This window comes from Elaeis guineensis, chromosome 5, assembly GCF_000442705.2.
Source record: "Elaeis guineensis isolate ETL-2024a chromosome 5, EG11, whole genome shotgun sequence".
Lineage (NCBI taxonomy): Eukaryota > Viridiplantae > Streptophyta > Magnoliopsida > Arecales > Arecaceae > Elaeis > Elaeis guineensis.
Genome location: NC_025997.2, coordinates 114,685,072 through 114,706,675, shown reverse-complemented (window position 1 = coordinate 114,706,675; position 21,604 = coordinate 114,685,072). Strand labels below are relative to the sequence as shown.

Here is a 21,604-nt window from a genome sequence, read left to right as displayed (position 1 = left end):
GAAGAACGAGAAAGGACTGAAAAGAGAGGAGAAGTTGATGTACGAGTAGAGAAGGTGATAGGAGAAGAGATGATGGTGGATCTTACCTAGAGAATCCTAAGCTCTGTTACCATGAAACAGAAAATGGGAGAGATTTGATCGGTATTATTCCATGATTTTGTACTCCTATATGGGAGTGTACAGAAATAAGATTTCACCAAAGAGAAAAAATCTTATAAGGAAAAATACAATAAAATAGGATTTCTCTAAAAAAGGAGAGTCTTATACGGAAAAATATAATAAAATAAGATTTTTTCAAATAGAGAAAGTCTTATAAGGAAAAATACAATAAAGAAAAGTCTAATGAGGAGAAAAAAACAGAAATGGAAGAACTATAAACATAAGAAAATAATAGGGAATAACATATGTCAAATGACATATGTTAAATATGCTCTCTAACAGGGATAAAGCATAATTCTCAAGCTTGGCATGTATGTAGTAGAATATTAGCATTTCATGTTCATGGAATTATGAAATCATGTTTTTTGCAATGGGCACCTTTTTAAAGGATTTTGCATGTCATCTTCAAGTGCATAAGGATGACTCCACTACATTTACACACTTATTACAATGGTATGCCATGTTTTAAGATAATACTGAGGATAATGGTGAGTATTATAATGATAATGGGGCTATTAGTGGGGGTGCTAGTGTTGCATAGACATAATCATTTTGAATCTAGGCAACGTTGATTTAGGAGGGTCATGCTTGAGTAGCAGACTCAAGATGCTAATTATGATTCTAGGGCCAGTGCTACCAATCGTGAACTTTCCTTCAATCGGGGATATTAAAGCTAGAGGTAAGGAGAAGGGGAAGATGCAGTCCTAAACAACAACTATAACGAGTATTGAGGATCTTGGAAAGGCATGTTAGCTCATAGGGAGACCTTCAATTGATTCAAATAGTGATGGAGATTGTCGAAGATGATTGTTCATGCCAAGATTCTCTGAACCAGCATCGAGGGTCATACCAGCCAGCTAACAGGTTGGTATAGTATCGAAGACAAAGTATTGGGAGAAGATAGGGGAGATAGGGAGAAAGCCCAACCCCAACGCTAGGTGGAGAATGAGAGGGAGAGAGAATATGAAGGGGAGAAATGGAGAGGGAGGAAGAGAGGTGTACCGGTTTGAATGCCCGGAGGGAGATGGCATTAGCAGCGGCATTGATCGAGGGCGATGGTCTTGGTGTCGGCATCAATCGAGGGCGATGCTCTTGGGGTCGGCATTGATCAAGTGTGACAATGTTGACATCAGCTACAGTTCAAAGAAGAGCGGGGGTGAGATCCAAACACGAGGGAGGGGGGTTGGGATTGGGGGTTTTGATTTATAATGAGCTGAATTATTTTGATTGGCCAAATTATCTCAATTCTTGGCCGGTTTGGTTCGCTATATGCCCTAAACTGCCTGGTTCTTGATGATTCGGCATACCCTTGTTCATGTTGTGAGGGGAGTTCCCCCTGCTGCTGCATGATGTAAGTGTCAATTAGCTTTCAAGAGGTTAAACACCGACATTGTTCATCATCCTAGTTAGTTGGTTATTTACCTTGGCATAATGCATATGTTTATATATCAAATAGCCAAATCATGCTAACACCCCATGACTAGCAAAAGTTAGTCTTATGTCTTAATAATACTTCAACTATGTGATATTACCAATCCTATCTTAGCATGATAGGTGTTGCTATTGTGGATGAGTATTGGTTGTGATCACCATTGCTTGTATTGTTTGTGCTAAGAATAAAACATAGAATCATGGTGAATATCATAATGAGTTGTCAAGATCATGACTACTATGATAAGCATGACCTCAAAGATTTCAAGATCAGAATATCATGGCTATTATGGTCAGAATATCATGGCTATTCTCAAAGATTTCAAGATCAGAATATCATGGCTATTATGGTCGTAAATATCATGGCTATATGGTAGTGATTACCATAGAGATTTTAGGATCAAATTTATCATACTTATTTGATTATTAAATACAATTATATAGTTTCCATGTGTTTGGATACAATTGTAAAGCTACCATAGCAGCTATTTCCTTTTAGTCTATTTAAAGAGTTATATTCATGAAGATGAAAATGAAAAATATAAAATTATCTTTTTCGTTAACAAAATAATACAAAATTATCTTTTTTATTAATATGGTATCAGAGCCAAAATTCTAACCAAAGCAAGCAGCCGCCACCCCCTTTCTCTGTCCAGCCGCCATCTTCTTTCTGCCTCCCATCATCTTCTAATACTTTCTGCCCCTGCCGACCACCAGATCTACCCCAGAATCAGATCTGCAGATCTGCCATACCGCCATCCAGATCAGTCCTTTTACAGCCTGCTACTTGTGTGTTTGTGTTTATTAGTTTGTGTTTTTCAGTGCAGATTTCTTACAATGATTGTGGAGTTTGTTTTGACGGGATGTAGGTTGTATGATAATAACCTATGGATTAGAAGTCTCTAATAGGGATGATTGGGCTGATCTCAGGTTATTTGTAGTAGTATGATGCGAGTTGTGGAGGTGTGAGGGTGTAGTTTGTTGTAGTATTGTTTAGTAAAGTATTTGAGTAATGGCATCAGGAGAGGGTCCTAAGAGTGTTGAAGTGGTGTCCTCACACCAGAAATTAATTGATATGATGCTAGCTGGTGATGGATCCAATTTTGTGGAATGGTATTTTCTTGTCAAGGTCAATGTTGGAGGACTTGGCAAGGAAGAACACCTTTCTGAGTTATGTCCTGAGGGAGAAAGGGAAGCCAAACTATGGTTGGCTGAAGATAAGAGATTATTTTCTCAGATTGTCAATTGCATTGATAGAAAGATGGCTCTCTCAATGCAGCATGTTACTACGGTGAAAGAGTTATGGGAGTTATTGCATCAGGGTTTTTCTGGGACTAGAAATATGAGAAGGTTATATAGTTTGGCTCAAGAGGTGAGTCGTCTAAGTCAGAATGGATGAAGTATCATGAAGTATTACTACGAGTATATCCTAATCAAGGCAAGCAGCCGCCACCCCCTTTCTCTGTCCAGCCGTCATCTTCTTTCTGCCTCTCATCATCTCCTAACCCTTTCAGCCCCTGCCGACCACCAGATCTACCCCAAAATCAAATCTGCAGATCTGTCATACCGCCATCCAGATCAGCCCTTTTACAGCCTACTACTTGTGTCTTTATATGTTTACTGGTTTGTGCCTTTCAGTGCAGATTTTTTGCAATGATTGTGGAGTTTGTTTTGATGGGATGTAAGTTGTGTGATAATAACCTATGGATTAGAAGTCTCTAATAGAGATGATTGGGCTGATCTCATGTTATTTGTGGTAGCATGATGCGAGTTGTGGAGGTGTAAGGGTGTAGTTTGTTATAGTATTGTTTAGTGAAGTGTTTGAGTAATGGCGTAAGGAGAGGGTCCTAAGAGTGTTGAAATGGTGTCCTCACATCAGAAATTAATTGATATGATGCTAGCAGGTGATGGATCCAATTTTGTGGAATGGCGTTTTCTTGTCAAGGTCAATATTGGAGGACTTGGCAAGGAAGAACACCTTACTGAGTTGTCTTGAGAGAGAAAGGGAAGTCAAACTATGGTTGGCAGAAGATAAGAGACTATTTTCTCGGATTGTCAATTGCCTTGATAGAAAGATGGCTCTCTCAATGCAGCATGTTACTACGGTGAAAGAGTTATGAGAGTTATTGCATCAGTATTTTTTTGAGACTAGAAATATGAGAAGGTTATATAGTTTGGCTGAAGAGGTTAGCCGTCCAAGTCAGAATGGGCGAAGTATCATGGAGTATTATTATGAGTATAAACGAGCCACAGAAGATTTTTGTACAGCAATGCCGATTTCCACTGATGTAGCTATGATGGAGCAGCGTGACAGACTTTGTTTTGGTTGGTTGTCTAGATTGGATACAGAGTACGAGGTGATTCGATCACAGTTGTTGGCCAACAAGGATGTAGATTTCTTATTCGATGTTGTCACTACTGTACCCAGTGCAGCCCAGGAGAGTACCTTAGGTACTAAGGATGTCTGGTGGATCTGTCCTTGTATCTTAGAATAATGGTGGTGGTGGATATAGAGGGAGAGATGGAGGATGTGGTGGTAGAGGAGGACGTGGAGGTAGAGGATATGGTGGTCGTAGGAGTCAGAAGGTGTGCTATAACTATGGAGAATCAGGATATTTTCGTCTTCAGTGTCCTAAACCTCCATAGGCATAGCAGATGCAGCCTCAGTATTAGACATTCAGATTTGCTCATACTATATCACATCTAATTGATTCAGCTACTCATCACCCAAAGGGTCGCACCGTAGTCATGTCTGATGAGGAGTTTGCAAGATACATCCAGTTTCAGCAGTCTCAGTAGTCGACATCCTCCTCTAAAGCTACTTTAGTCAAGACAGGTAACTCCGTTGCCTACCTTTCATCCTCATCTCAATATTGAGTCATTGACTCAAGTGCCACTGACCACATGACAGGTGATCAAGGTATCTTATCCCATTATAAACCGTCTGATGAGTGCTTTAATGTAACACTAGCAGATGGATCTACTATCAAAGTCTTAGGTGGAGATACATCCATTATCTTTTCGCTATCCTTGTCTTCTGTATTATATCTTTCTAAATTTTCTTTTAACTTGATGTCTATTAGTCAAATCACTAAAGTCTTAAATTGTTGTATTATATTTTTTTCTGACTATTGTTTGTTTCAGGATCTATCGACTCGAAAGATCCTTGATAAGGGAAGCGAGTCAAATCGGTTGTATCTACTGGATGAGGTTGCTACTACTATCCTATCTGGTATTGCATCTACCGTCAGATCTGACATCTCTCTATTCCAACCTCATTATCGTCTTGGTCATCTATCCCTAGAAGTCTTGAAGAAAATGTATCTTGAGTTAAGTTCAGTAATTAGTTTGCCTTGTGAGTCGTGTGAGTTTGCTAAACACCATTGGGTGTCATATCCTCCAAGAGTGAATAAACGAGCCTTGTCTCCTTTTGATCTTGTTCACTCTGATGTCTGGGGTCCATGTCCTGTTACTTTCAAGTCTGGTTTTTGATATTTTATAATTTTTGTTGATGATTATTTAAGAAGTACTTGGTTATATCTAATGAAATCTCGATCTGAGTTGTTTTATACTTTCTCTATTTTTTGTTTCGAGGTTCGTACTCAGTATAATTATAATGTTCGTATTCTTCGTAGTGATAATGTCAAAGAATATTTTTCTGATCAATTTAACACCTATATGATACAGAATAGCATTATCCATGAAACATCATGTGTTGTTACCCCTCAACAAAATGAAATAGCTGAGAGGAAGAACCGTTATCTTATGGAAGTTGCTAGAGCCTTAATGTTTCAAATAAGAGTACCTAAAATGTTTTGGGCAGATACGGTTCATATTGCTACATTTCTTATAAACCGCATGCTGTCCTCTGTTCTTAATGGTTGTGCACCTTATACAGTTTTGTTCTCCATTCGGTCATTGTTTTTCATTCCTCCAAAGATATTTGGCTGCATTTGTTTTGTACAGGATATGAGATCTCAGGTCAGTAAGTTGGATTCTCGATCACTAAAGTGTGTCTTTCTCGGATACTCTCGTACACAAAAAGGGTATCGATGTTATTCTCCTATGCTAGATCGATACCTTGTATCTCGAGATGTCACTTTCTTTGAATCGAGTCCTTTCTTTGCTAGTCTCTCTCCTTCTACTTCTGAAATGGATTCTATGGAGGACTTTCTGATCTACACAGTCAATTATCTCACTCCTACAGCTTCATTTGATCCACCTCGTCCTTTCATTACTTATGTCTACACCCGCCGTGATAAACCTTCCTAGTCAGTTGTTGCAGGTTCTCAACCAGCAGATCCACCAGTGGCTATCTCATTCCTACCGACTTCCATATCGTCTGATTTTAATCTGGATCTACCTATTGCTCTCAAAAAAGGTAAATGCAATTGTACCCATCCTATTTCATCTTTTGTTTCCTATAATCATTTATCACAGTCAACCCGCTCTTTTGTTACCTCTCTTGATTTTTATGACTATTCCTATGATATTAGATGAGGCGTTGTCACATAATGGCTGAAGGACAGCTATGGAGAAAGAAATATTGGCTCTTGAGGCTAATGGCACTTGGGACCTGGTTCTTTCCCATTAGATAAGCATACTATTGGGTGTAAGTGGGTATACGTGGTGAAGATGAAGGCTGATGGTTTTGTTGATAGATTGAAAGCTCGTTTGGTAGCTAAGAGATATGCCCAGACTTATGGTGTGGATTATACTGATACTTTCTCTCCCGTGGCTAAGATGACATCTATTCGCATATTTATTTCCTTAGCTGTTACTTATTGTTGGCTCTTATATTAGTTAAATGTCAAGAATGCATTTTTTCATGGTGATTTGCAGGAAGAAGTGTATATGGAGCAACCCCCTTGGTTTGTTGCTCAGGAGAAGTATGGTAAGGTGTGCAAATTAAAAAAATCATTATATGGGTTGAAGCAGTCTCTTAGAGCTTGGTTTGGCAGGTTCAGTGATATGATAATAGAGTTTGGCATGAAGAGGAGTTCATGTGATCATACTATATTTTTCAAACATATTGACAGTGGTTGTATTTTGTTGATTGTGTATGTTGATGATATTGTGATTACAGAGAGCGACGCACAGGGTATTTCTTCACTAAAGGAGTTTTTTCAGGCAAGTTTTCAAACAAAAGATTTAGGACAACTGAAATACTTCCTTGGGATTGAACTAGCTTACTCAAGGAAAGGTATATTTCTTTCTCAAAGAAAGTATGTTCCAGATCTTTTGACAGATACCGGTCTACTTGGAGCAAAGTCTTGCGAAACTCCTATGGATCCAAATGTCAAACTTGTAGTAGATGAGGGGGAGATATTTTCTGAACCAGAGAAATACAGAAGACTTGTTGGAAAACTCAACTATCTCACAATCACTCGATCAAACATCGCATTTTCTGTGAGTGTATTTAGTCAGTTCATGACAGCACCCACTACTGTACATTGGGATGCCTTAATCCGTATAGTGAGATACTTAAAAGGAACCCCAAGAAAGGATATTATTTATGGACATCATGGTGGTATACAGATTGAGGGGTTAGTTGATGTTGATTGGGCAGGTTCACCTAAGGATAGGAAGTCTACAACAGGATACTATGTATTTATGGGAGAAAATTTAATATTTTGAAAAAGAAGCAAAATATAGTCTCTCGATCAACTGCAGAATCAGAATACTGAGCCATGGCACAGACAACATGTGAATTGATGTGGATTCGACATATTCTAGAAGAGATTGGTTTTATAAATTCTTCTCCTATGAAGCTGTGGTGTGATAATCAGGCAGCCATGCATATTGCATCAAATCTAGTGTTTCATGAAAGGACAAAGCACATCGAAGTTGATTTTCACTTTGTAAAGGAGAAGATTCAGCAAAAGCTCATTTCCACTAGTTACATACACTTAGAGGATCAACTGGCCGATTTGTTTACAAAGAGTCTTACTCGGACTAGGATTGATTACATTTGTGACAAGCTGGGCATGATTAATATTTATGCTTCAGTTTGAGGGGGAGTGTTAAGAATAAAACATAGAATCATGGTGAATATCATAATGAGTTGTCAAGATCATGACTACTATAGTAAGCATGATTTCAAAGATTCCAAGATCAGAATATCATGGCTATTATGGTCAGAATATTATGACATTCTCAAGAATTCCAAGATCAGAATATCATGGCTATTATGGTCAGAATATCATAGCTATTATAGTCGTAAATATCATGGCTATTATGGTAGTGATTATTATAGAGATTCCAGGATAAAATTTACCATACTTATTTGATTATTAGACACAATTGTATAGCTTCCATATGTGTTTGGATACAAGTGTAAAGCTACCATAGTAGCTATTCCCTTTTAGTCTATTTAAAGAGTTGTATTCGTGAAGATGAAAATGAAAAATACCAAATTATCTTTTCCATTAATAATTTGGATTGCTAAGATGATGATACTCTCAGTGATGCTAGAAACCAACTTCACCCAATATCAACAGTATAATATTGGATGTTTTTGCACACATATCCCTGTAAACTGCCTATTTGTGTGTGTACGTAAATAATGCACGTGCACCCACACATATGTATTCTTGTCATATTTCTTTTCTTAATGGTTATACGCCCACAATTAGATCTGACCAGCCAATTTCTCTAGCTCCTGTAAAATGATAAAATGCTCATTTGCACCAATAACACTTTATTTTCCTAGCAATCTTCTGGCTGAAAGTAGAATGCTGGTTTTTTCCTTTTTTTGGGATAAAGGCAAGCACTACCACTCTGTTGTTCCAATGATCAGTTAGTTGACACTTTACAAGGGTTCTTCTAGAACATCCAAGTCTATATAAGCTCTGGCCTCTGGTTCCTGATGCTAACAATTTCTCAGGAGCATAAATCCTGAGCAACCCCCACCCTTTCGTTGGGCACACCACCCCCTCTCTACCCCTACGCATACGGAAATAAGTTAGAAAAGCTAGCTTGCACAACCCAAGAGCTTTCCTACAGTACATAGTAAAACTCATTATTCTGATGGCAACAAGTGATGCCACATTGAGGTTTCCAGGCAATCTGGAACCAAAAAATTTCTCGGCTAGATGATGTTCACAATAACACCATTAATTTGAAGTATCAGCTAGCTAGTGCCCAAGAAACAGACGAGAATCAGTTTAATGGTTAAAAAAAAATTACCTTCTTCCTTTATTTCTTCGTTGTGCACTTGTATCATAGTGTTGTATGTGATATGTAGAGCATTTAAATTTCAGAAGGAAAGAATGTTCTCTTCTGGCATTAGTACAGAAAATTATGAGCCTAACTAGAAGCCCGATGGGTTTGAGATTTACCAAGTGGCAAATAGCTCATCTTTTAATTTTGTATTTATTTATCTGATGTCCAAACTAAACATGTCTTGTGTTTATCCACTTTTTTGGTGGTCCCATTTATATCCGTAATTCTTTTCCTCTTTGGTCTACTGACTCGCCTGCATAATGTAAAGGGCATCAACTTAAACCTCGCTTCAACTTTGATGTACTTGCTCTTTTTGGGCAAAGTTCCAAATTCTGCTGCATCATATATGTAATTTCCCTTCTGATACTGAAAATGCTAGAATTGAATGCTGCAGTGTGCATGCAAGGTAACCACAGACTTGCTACCCACGATATTTTCATTGACATTGATTTAGAGCTACTTTAATTCCTTTATATGCCTATCCTTTGAAACTTGCCATTTTAAGTCAGATTTTTTATCTTTTTTGCTCTACAGTATTTGGAGGAAAATTTATTGGGTAGAGGACAGTGTTGGAAAGGGACCAAAATTGTTGATCCTCAGGTATTGTGTACACCTTTTTCCTCATTTCTGATGTCCATCAGTAGCTTCATAGATCTTTGGGAGCATTTTCTATCAATACCAATGTTGTCTATTCATATTATAGGTTTTTACAAGCATTAGGGGAATTGCCATCTGTTTTGATTAAATTCAACAGTGTTGTTAAATTAGATTCAATTACTATTGTCATTCGTGATTTACAGAATATTGAACTTAAAAACAAGCCAGTGATGTAAGTAAAATGTCGAATCATGATTTAGGGACTGACAAGCTTCAAAATTTGACACTTTGCATGACTGTCATTCATTATGTGAAGGACATAGGTCTCCAGATGCATACAAACACACATCCCGTTTCCAAAAGTATACATATTGGATTTGAATAGTGGGTTTCCAACTAGGAGACCAATTGATTTACTATGAAATAATAAAATTTATTATTTTGGCTGCATGAATGATGGACTATGGTGACTCCAAGACATGCTAATTATTTTCTGAAATGCCATTTTTTAAAACTATATCAACCTATTACACTAACACAAAATATAACTATATATAGCATATGTTACACAACATTAGCAAGTTGAAGGTACGGTATTCATAATTCTTGTTATGGACAGTGGATGTGCATCTTTTAGTTTTTTGGATTTTGTGGATAATTTGCTAGTGCTGGTGTTGAACAAATATAATCTGAAAGATACCAAGGGACATTCATTCAAGAGGTCATATTTGACCACCAATGCAACTAATCTTGAGACATCCTGCAATTGTGGTCATCAAAGGTGAGGCATGGATAAGGGAAATGGCTGCACTGAAAAAACAATCACAAGAAGCATTATAGGTCTAGAATTTGTAAAAAAAAAAAGCCTCCTTAGGGCTTGAAGGCCAGGAGGTTAGCCTTCAATTTACCTAGAAAGGGGGTGGAGTGTGAAAAATGAGTGTTTGCATATTAAGGGGATTCCTTGTCATTGTTTCATATAAGCATCAATTTGCTTTACATTGCGAGGGGATTTCTCTCTCTTGTTTCTTTTTTTCTCTTAATTTGGGTGGAGATTGAAGTGAGGTGGGGACATGATTAAGAAGAAATTTAGAGATGAGAATTTCATTTGGGGGATTGATTATATGTGGGTTGATAGAGAGAAAAAGTAGGTGTGGAAATCAAATAGACATATGAGAATGGAAGAATAACATAACCTAATGAGAAACATGGTGGGACAGCAAGATTTTTCTTCCTTTTTATCTTTTCATGGACAAAGGGGAGAACTTTTCTCTTTCTTCCTACTTTGTCTCACCCTTGTCTTCATATTGTAGCATAAACACACAAAAGACATTTTTACAAGGTTATATATGCAAAGGAACCTTAATATTTTTCATGCTTGGATACAAGGGATGGTTTTGGTGGTATGTAAGGGCTCTCCCTTAGTGTGATTAAAGAGGTGATAAAGGAGAGGCAGAACTGAGTCTCCTTTTCTTCAATTGAAGGGCCAACATTCAATCAAACTGAATCTCTTTTAGGTTTACCAATTTAAAACAAAGTTCATTCTACTTTTACTAGCGTGATTTGAAATCCTAGTTTGAGGGGGCGTGTTGGAATATTATTATATTTGGAAAGCATGACAATTCCTTCATAGGAAATATATCAATTTCTCCATCAACTCCACCATCTCTGATTTTGTATCATTTGAATTTTTTCTTTATTTGTTTCCTGCAGTCATTGGATTATATCTTTTCTTTGTTTGTTTCCCACAATCATGAGATTTTGTGTGGGTCTTGATGTATTATATATATTTGTAAACGATGCAATAGATAAGCTTCATCTTTTTCATTCAATAGATTCAAATCCAGGTTAGAAAACATATGTTGTCGTTTATCTGATACAAATTTAATCCTTATTCAGTTTTTGCTACCCCTAGGCCACAATTGGTTTTTGGATAGGAGAACGTGGAATACCTATCTCTATCCTTCCATATCCATGTAAGGTTTTGCTTTTCCTAGGTTAAATTTGAATGCCATTTTGGTGCAAATCTATTATCCCTGATTATGATTGATGGAATATTTAGAAATGTTATTTAGTTGGAGGTGTTGGAATAAAGGATTAAGGGGCTGCTTTTGCAAAATTGGATAAGAATAGGGTTTTTTCATCGGATTGGTATGGAATCCGAAGCTTAGAATTGTTGCCTCCACATTTAAAAGGCTGAATCTAACGACAAATAGAGCTTGACCTGAGTACAGAATATGTACTTCAAAATAAAAGATTTGACCATAGCATATGCTAGGCTGGGCCATTCAAAGGGCTAGACCCAAGCATAATGGATGGGCTAGATCTAAGTGTAGAAAAGACATCCACAAAAGCATTGCATTTATAAGGGGTAGCAATTATGATTAAATCCTCTTAGCATCCTGCGACAAACCTGAGATAAGCAAGCTCTGATTGGGCATAAATGCATTCGGGTCATACATGGGTTGTGCCAACTTAACTGGTTCAGTTTAGAGTCATGATGTATCTAACCTGTTCTGAGCCATTGAATAACTGAACTGGGACAGAACATTTACAACTTGGCTTGTTCAAAACTCATCAAAGCCATTTGAACTTTGAACCATTTAAAACTTGTTTAACATATTATTACTAACCTGACTTTATCTAGGCTATTTACTAAGAGGTTAGATGTGTCAAACCACAACATAGCCCATAATTCAAGCCTATTAAATATTAGCTAACATGGTGCATTTTCACATGGTATTTGGCATTCACTTGTTTATTATTAGTATACTGGCTGAGATACTTTTAACACTGTTTTCACCATCTTATTTTCATTCCTTAATCACTAAACATCAAAAATCAATGCCTAACACTAAATTTTATCTTAATTTTATTATATTGGCAAACATTTGGTTATGTTAATTTTCTTAAAAAGCTTTCAATGTACCATAATAAAGCTATATCTGGGTTCATCTTGGTACCACTCACCTACCAAGATAGTTAAGATATTAGAGAATGAAAAGCTCCACTTTTTTTCTGTCCATGGGAAAAATAGCTAATTACCTTGTTGGATGGGCTTTTCATGCCTTCATGGGTAGGAATCGACAGCTCCCATGGGCCAGAAGGCAGTAGAGAGTTGTGCCTTGTGCCCTCATTCATGACTTCATCGTCACCATCCGATTCAAAATCCTTATCACTATCTCTAGTCCAAGTATCATAAACAAATAGAAAACCTTTTTTTGTTCGGAGGAAATTTCAAAAGAAAAGACAGATTGAAAGAAAGGGAAAAGGAGGTTGAAAGGATGAAATGGAGATATGATATAATGATCAAAATAATGATAGCAAATTTCATTGTTGGGGGACAAAACCTCTCAATAAATCATTCAGATTGGCTGAAAAAACACCAAGTTCAGAACCCTAGAGTCATCCAAATGGCTTAAAGGCAAGAATACCATGTGGCAATAGTGCTAGATGAAAATGGCCTTTGTTGATGCATTCTTTATGGAATTTGGGATCAAGATTTCCATCAAATGAAGGGGAAAGAGAAGAAGGTAGTGGCGATATCACCTGTAAGAGTTTAGTGTTTTACCGTGAGAATGTTGCTAATACCTTGAGATTTTAGGTTCTATAGGAGAGCAGAGGAGGAGCTCCAGCCTCTGCTGCCGATGCCTAAAACCTCTTTGCGATCTCTACTTTTATTTCTTTTTTCAAATTGTGCAATAAGAGAAGAAACCAAAAAAGAAAATAGGGAGCACTGAGAATGAGAGAAATAAGAGGGTAGGAGGTCTCTTTGTCACCTTACCTTAGGACACTAGTTCTTGGAAATAGAAATTAGCTAGCCTAGTAATTGTACCATCCATCTATCCAACACCATATATCTAGTAGGACTTTTTAATTAAGCTCATTTGTTTCACAGAAAGAATTTTGTCTCACTGGAGTATTTTTCCTAAGAAGCTGATTTCTGAGAATGTGATGTCTAGGAAATTAGTTTTTGCATGTTTGGTTGACCATGGGAAAGTGGTACATTTCAGAGTAGCTTATGTTTGGTTGCGCATCTACTTTCCTAAAAATGTTGTGTAAAATAACTATTATACCTTTAATAAAAGGAAGAACCTTATCCCATTCTATTCATTCTTTGATGGCTTTAAGGGCACCTTTGGGAGAAAAAAAGACCCTAATTCGTAGGCCATGGGAAAGCAAAAAAACCATGTCTTACATGGGTTTTTCTTTCCCATTAAACATAGAAATGCCACTTTTCAATATCTCTTCTTTGAAAGCTCTAGCCAAACAAAAGGAGTTTCTTCATTTTCTTGTGGACTAGACTATCACCACTTCTCTTCCCGCGAACCAACCAAGTCCTTAATGGATTTAATTGAGAGCTCATGAAATTAAAAAATAAGATGTCTTGCTAGTCCAATCAATTATTTAATTTATTAGACCACTGATTAGGGCTAAAAACATATTAGATACTTATAAAATGTTCAATACCAGTATATACATAGATCTTTATTTGATAAAAATAAATATAGGAATATATATTAATTAGAGACAAAAATTCATATCTATATTTGTTTTAAATGGATATGAATACAAATTCGATATTGAAAATATGGATATAAACATGGATACCAGTTGGATGGTTAAATTTTTGAGTATTAAACAAATGATATCACTAAATGAAATGTTAGTTAAATTAATACCATGTTAATATAGTCAGTTATTTTCTTTTAAAAGGATTATGAGCAAAACTGGATACTCAGATATGAATCTGATTATTGAATATCCGTATCTGTACCCATGGCAGGGAGTCATGAGCAAGATAGTAGTTCAAGGTTGTTAAGGCATTTAGGCGGTCATAGTTTGTAGGGACAGTAGTTCAAGGTTGTTAAGGCATTTAGGCGGTCATAGTTTGTAGGGACCCTAAACTGTCTCAGCAATACTGAGGCACCTAGGCGGATTGCTTGGTGACTTAGGTAGTTCATTAAAAGAAAGGGCAGAAAAGTGCATTAAAAGTCAAAGAAAAAAGTAGCCTTGTTGCTTTGTAAAATATCTATACCAATATACTATGGAAAATTGGGAATTCTTAGGGCCTGTATGGATGAATGGTTTGAAAATCCCATTGGATTCGTGGATTGGGCTAGTACAACCAGCAGATCTTTTTTTTCCTTCCTATGGGATTCGGGCCAGCCTACTCCAAAACCCTACCTAGGTACATATGGATCTAGGCCTAGTCCAACCTATAATCTTATTATCTAACTACTTATACTAGCCTTATCTATGAATCCAATAGGATTTTCAGCCCATTCATCCAAAAAGGCCCTTAAGCGTCCATTGTTAGACATTTAGCAAACTTATTAGGTGACCTCATATCATTAGATAAGGGGAAAAAGGTAAAGTGGAATGATCCAAAATTGATAAAACTAAAGCAAGAAAGTCTATGACCATGTAGAAATCCAATGCTCTTTTCTCCATCATTCAATTTTCTTTTCCTTTTATTTTGTATCTCTTCAAATTCCAAATGCCTATTTCTTTCGCAATTATATCAAATGTGCACCCATGAATAGCTTAGAAGTGTTTATTAGGAGCTCTTGGGTTGGAGCTTTCAAAAGAACATGAGCTCACTCCTATCTCTGTAACTAATTTCGATAGATTCAATTCCAGTAGAAAGAGAAAAAACATCTTACTCCAATCTCTTAAATAATCTTTTGCCAAAAGAAATCTCTTTAATTGCTGATATGAATTTTTAATACAATAGAGTGATTACAACTATCTATTCTCTCCTGCATTCATGCATGCCTTTTTACCGTTTCATCACAACCACTAATGCTCTCTCCCAAATATTAGGAAAGAGTATTCAAAAAATAATTGAGTGGAGGAGAAGAGTAAGAGGAGGAAAGAAAGGAGAAGGGAAGAAGTGGAAGCAGAAAAGCAGACCACTTTCGTTATTCCCTTTTGACATCTTAAACTCTAGTCTAATCACCCTCTTTCTCTCTTTTTCCTAATCCCTACACCTCCTTGGTAACCACCCCTCTCTTTCCCACATCTCTTTCCCTCTTGGTCCCTTAATATGTATTTGACATACTCTCTTGTTAGCAACCATAACTAACATCCTTCATCTATCATTTCTAATTTGAGAATAAATGCTAACCTAATTATCTCCCAACTCAGTATGTTCCCTTCTATTTTAATGTATTCTCTCTCATGTGCTGTGTAAAGAAAAAAAATCTTGAGTGGTTCCAAGCACAGAAAATGCAAAGGTGAAGAATGAGGTGGTCCTGATGGATGTGTACAATGAGAAGGTTAAGCTGCTCAATCTGAAATGCATTCCTTTTTTATTTTTTTTGGTTTAATGATTGAGAGTGTGGAGGACACTTTGGTGTGTTAACAAAGGATGGTCACCCTGGTGTATGATTTTGTATTGTGGGGTCAAATTATATGTTTATTATGTTATGCAAGCTCCATGAGTACAGCTTGCTCATCATGGTGGTGCACATAATGACCATGGGCAGCAAGTGCAGTAATTAGTCAATGGTCATTTTTTATAAAGTATGAAGCAAAAGGAGTCATCTAAGAAGATGGATGTGAAATCTCTGTTGCCATTGGAATTTCCTAGGCCAAAGTCTTGGAAACCAGAAAAAACTCTTGGAAACACTTCTGCAGGTTGGAAGCCATAATCTCCTATCTTTACAAGGGTTTTTGGGGTCAGGGGTATCTCAGAAGGGCGGCCTCTCATGTAGCTCATTGCCTACGGATCCTTCTATGGAAAAAATTATATTTAGTTACATCATCACTTAGTATTTGTAGCACGTAGTCATGTACTTTCCATATTTATGTTTTGCCTGTATTGGAAAGAGAAAGGCATGGAACTCTCTTTTGGCATTGGTTGTCTTGATTTGTTATTCTTTAAAATCTTTTCCTTTCTAATAAGATGGTGAGAGTATCTTTAACCATTCCTTATGCTGTACAATTTTGTGGTGACAGGGAAGGGTTAGTGTTGATGTATGATTTTATGTTGTTAGTATGGTAAATTTATCTTTGATATGATCATCTAAGTTGCCATGCGATAGGTTGTTCATCATGATTCTGCATGTGTGGACCATTCACAGTAAGCTTGTGGAGGCAGGGATGAAATTCATCATTCTTTTGTTATTTTTGGAGCATATGAGAAGTATAACAGCCTCTTGGGGTGAATGTGTATATTTAATTATGTGAGTACTTATTTCTGCTTTGTATCTAATGGTAAAAGGAAAGATATGGATCTGTCTCGAAAAAAAAGAAAGAGAAAAAAGACACTGGTTGTGTTATTTAGACTTCCTACTTTTTAATTCAGGGGGTGACCCCAATCAATTTTTATTACTTGTTTCAGTGTACTGTTCATTCATGGTTCAACATCAGGACAAGGAAAATGTAGGAAGAAAAGTTCTTTAACTTCTACCCCTTCATTAACAAAATAACTTTGTATTTGGTATTCTTCTTCCACTTTAATTCTTTCATTGTTTTTTAGTTACTTTTGTTTCATGCAATTTTTGAATATTCTTCCTCTTTTTGCAAGCCATTGTGGAGGATAAATTGTTGCTTAAGAACATTACTATTACTATTTGATATAAAAGGAACGTTACTGTGACAGGGCTGCTTTGCTTTAATAGTTGGCAATTGTTGTTGATGCTGCTAAAGATGGTAAGGTATGTGCTTGCTTATAGCTCGGGCTGTGGTAGTTGAAGATCAATGATTTGAAGGGAATTTAACACTAAATTATCTCGAGTTCTTTATGAATATGCTTTTTCTACAAGGGAGATTGGATCTGATCTGCCAATAATTTGGATTTATGCTATCCCAGAAGGATTAGGATAAAATTTGACAATACTAAAACTTCTCAACCAACCCTTTCCACCACACCCCCCCCAAAAAAAAAAGAATTCTTAGCATGAAGTAGTTTTGATTCACAAATCTCTACTATATTAATATGGTATGAGAGCTGGTAATATAGATCCCTTTTTTTTTTCCCGATACGTATTTCTGGGTGTAAAAATCCTGTTATCACTAGCCCACTAAATTATGCTTTTTCCTGATAAACTTTCTAAAATTTAGTGTCTTCAGTAATCCTTTCTTTTCTTTTTTTTTTTTTTCTTCTCTTTAAAGTGTTTACTAGATGCATATAATGCAAGGGTCATTCAAGAGGAAATAAGATTATTACACATGCAATACCTGAGACTTTTAAAGTCAAAGGGATATTTGGTGAGTGACTATAATCTTAATAATTGATGCAATTTCGGGATTCTAATTTTCTGCTTTCAACCTTCTTGTGAAGGCTATCTGAAACATGCTGAGATTGACCAAGTTATGAGGAATTCAATCAACTATGGTACTTGTTCCCTTTCGAACAATAAGAATAAATTTGAATTGTGTATGATTTTGTAGAATCATAACCCATAATATATGCTTAAAATGATATTGTGATCTGAACTCTTAGAATCACAAACTTTTCTTCAGATCATATACATAGTATGAGTGGGCTGGGGTTTCGGCAACGTCTGGCCTAACACAAACTCAAGTCGAAGTTGTATTGGGTTTGCCAGTTTTCTCAAAGTGGCAACATGTCAGGTTGGGACTAAGTTTAATAGGCTAGTTTCCAATGGTGAGGTTTCATCACTCTCTCTGAGTTTGTGTTGTTGGGCGGTCGGAGGGCCTGGTGGTGTGGTTTGAAGAAGGAAAAAAAAATTAGTTCGGCAGGCTGGTTCTATTTTTTTTTTTTATACTAGCGTACGAATTTGGTAATATATATATTTTTTTCTGTTGTTGAAATAGGATATGGGTATGCTTCAAATCTTGCTGTGACCTATCAAATTATAGGTCTACACTTGGAGCGGATCAAACCAATATCATTTCAAGCTGATCTTTTTTCTCTTAGATATCTTCAACACTAATCAAAATGTTACTTCAACATGTGAAAACTTCTTGGTTTTCTTCTTGTTATGCATTTTAATCCAAGTATTCTCAATGGTGCGCTGGGTAAGAGCCTAGTGATTGCATCCCAATCAATCAGAGGAAGCCAACGTGGATAAAACTACCAGGTGGATTTTGCATGCTTTAAAAAAAAAAAAGAAAGAAAAATAAATCTTCCTGGTCCTTTTCTCTTTGAAGCTAGAGATGCTTCTAGATATTTCAATATGGATGATTCAACTAGTTGTATTGCTTTTGGAAGGCGGGGAAAAAAAGAGAGGAGGAAAAATATTCTAGTTCTTTTCTCAATCGATGTCAAGTAGGTGTTTAACTTTTCTTTCTAATACCATGACACTGGCCGCTGGTACCACCACTACTAGTAGTGAAAGTCCATAGATGAAAGTTGGTAGACAAGTAAGACATTTGATATAGTTTACATCTGCTGATTTTATTTATATATAATTTTGTATAACTAGTTTTATGTTTTTAACAAAAAGATAATTGAGAACAACTAAGAAATATTTTCGAGATTTGTTTTCTTTTCAAATGTATTTTTCAGGTGCCCTCCTACTTGAATCAAACTCTGCGACAGCTCGCCAGACTCCATTCTGAGCTCTCTGCATGACGCAATAAAGAGCTCAAACTACAGGCCCGATAAGAATCAATAACAAGCCCAAAAGTGGGTCAGACTCGGAAGTCTAACATGTCAGACGATGTATGAGTTGGGCCTGAGCTTGGGGTTTAACTGCTGATTGCTTTCCTAGACCTTGCAGACCTCAGCCTAGACCTGTCCCAACCCATAGTCTCTCTTTTGCATGGCTCGCTACTCTCTGTCTCTCAAAGCCGAAGCCTAAGTAATTTATTAATAACTCTCAACAAAACTGCACTCTACTCTCTGTCTCTCAAAGCCGAAGCCTAAGTAATTTATTAATAACTCTCAACAAAACTGCACTGACATCAGTAGTTACAGTTTCCTCAAGCACCTCATCTGGCGCAAGATGTCATTAATGCTGGTACTTTGACGCGAGTGAACTATTGGTCCCCAGAGGTGGTTCGGAGGTGCAAATGTTATCCTTCATGAATGACATCGCATCATCTTCCTAGATTAAGCCAAGTAAAACACGTAAAGCATTAATAGGTGCTAACATCACATTTCTCTCTCTTTGACAAACGTGTGGGCATGCGGGGTCGTGGTTCATTGCTTGCTTTCTTTTAGCTCATGCCATTGCTGTCGCCTGCTCATTTACAGATCGGGGTAGTAACGACGTGAGGAGAATGCAAACAAAATTATAGTGCTTGCTTGTGCTTCTTCCCTAAAAAAGACGTGTAGAGTCCATGAAAAAGTACATACTGGGACCAAATATTGCTGCCAATAAGTCAAGAAAATTTGGTATCAGAGCTGTCACTTTGTTCGTTTTCTGAAACCATCGAATCTTTCATGGATGTGGATGTTTTCAGCTTTTCAATCACTGCATAGGACTTATCTTCTTGCGGTTCCTATCAATAATCGTACTATGCTTCCTTCCTCCCGCAGTTCAGCTTCCAAAAAAAAAGAGACGCTCACAATTAATGAATCTCATCCTTGCGTGCTTCTGACCGAAGGGGAACCTCAAAAATTTAGAACTTCTTTTCCTTCCTATAGTTTTGCAAGAAAATTTCTCCAATCAACATCGCACGGCAATCTGCTGCAACTATATCTGTAAATCAAGTAAAAGATGCATGCTAATAAATATTTTGAATTAATACATGTTTTTACATATGCATATTCTTGTGATGGTATGGTATAAATCATCGAGATATTATGCATATTTTTATATCACATGTGCGGCCATAGTGAACCTAGTTTGTCAGACACAAATGAATTTCAAAGTGTAAAAACTAATTTGGACTGACATTGAAAGCAAGAAACCATGCTTCAAGCTGTTCATTCACATTGGAAACTGCAAATCACTTCCTTCTCCAAGAAATAATCCATCCGAATACCCTGGAACTGTTGATCTAAAGTGAATTAGTTTTAACCTGTTCTGGACAATCAAATCATCCTAATCTGTGCCTTGAGAGAATTAGGTTAAGGTATTGTGCTTTTTAGACAATTTGACTGTTTATCACAACATGGCTACATGTTACACTCCTAAATCCAATGAATCTCCCATACTGCAGCTTCTTAAAGGCTGTGTTTAGTTCAGGAGTAAGAAAAGATGGAAGAGAAACAGTTATACATGATAGAATATTTATGCAATAAGTTATACCTTTTCTTATTTGGCTATAATCTTTGTAACAAATTTCAGTCATTGGTGCTTAATTTTGTTCATTTAGAGATAGAGAGAGGCGGCGTGCATAAATGATGACTTTATGGTGTGAATATCTTACACCACTTTTTCTTGAGATATTTATTTCTGGCGTGAGCAAGTTTAGTTGGCAATAACTATTCCTTGCTTCCGTTTGCCTTTCCAAAGCTGTTTGGCTAGCTTTCTTGCCAAAGCAAATGCTTGCTAAGGCAGTGTTTTATTGAAGAATAAGAAAGAGCGCAATTAGAACAGTTATGTCTCTATTACAATAGTTTCAGATTTACTTTTATTCTTATTTGGCACTGTTGTTTTGAACAACTTACAAGTGAGAGTCCTTAATTTCGTCCATGTAAGAAAGGGAAAGAAGCATTTGATAGATTTATTATACCAGAAATAGTATATAGCATCTTGCCCTTGGAATAATAATTATGTCTAGTATAATTTATTTTGTCCTATCAATTTCTTTCTTGCTTATTTCTATTTTTACTAAAGCTGTTTGGCAGGAGCAATGCTTACTCCAAGCCTTATGCCTAGTTTATTGCTGGATCGAGCATTGTCTAAAAATTTTGTTAACTAATGCAAGCCATGTATGATATGTTCTTTAGACATGTATACATCTAGCTGCTACATTTGATGATGAGGTCATACGAATAAAAGTTGGAGCGAACCCAAACAGGCTATTCAATTATTTGCTCCAGAAAGATTTGAGAATAGTGAGAGGGCCATTTCAAGCATACTAATTAAATAGCAATATAATAAAAAACGGTAGCTTTAGACTTACGATAAGGAAAAATCTGACACCATATATATCCTGCTGCACCACGTCATGGCCACCATGCATGGCTATCAAAGCTGCATGTCTTTCAAGCTAAACATTAGATGGGACTCCCACTTTGGTAGGTTTAGTCTGGTACACAGTACGAACTTACATAATATCTTAATTAGGCACCCATGACACGCATCCTTGTTGTGGCCTTTGCTCTCAC

At 36.7% G+C, this 21,604-nt stretch overlaps 1 protein-coding gene across 6 annotated transcripts in view; it reads left to right on the top strand.

The window, feature by feature from the left end:
* The window catches only part of LOC105045550 (pentatricopeptide repeat-containing protein At2g34400), a 33,474-nt gene extending 17,131 nt beyond the window's left edge, over positions 1-16,343 (top strand). For 3 of the 6 annotated variants that reach the window (XM_073258132.1, XM_073258130.1, XM_029264683.2), the window contains one exon: positions 9,349-16,343. The gene's annotated coding sequence lies outside the window, so the exon portion shown is untranslated. Of the gene's footprint in view, positions 1-4,734; positions 9,221-9,348 lie in introns of all 6 variants that reach the window. The other 3 variants (XM_073258131.1, XM_073258129.1, XM_073258128.1) reach the window with 2 other exon arrangements.
* The last annotated feature ends 5,261 nt before the right edge of the window (positions 16,344-21,604 follow it).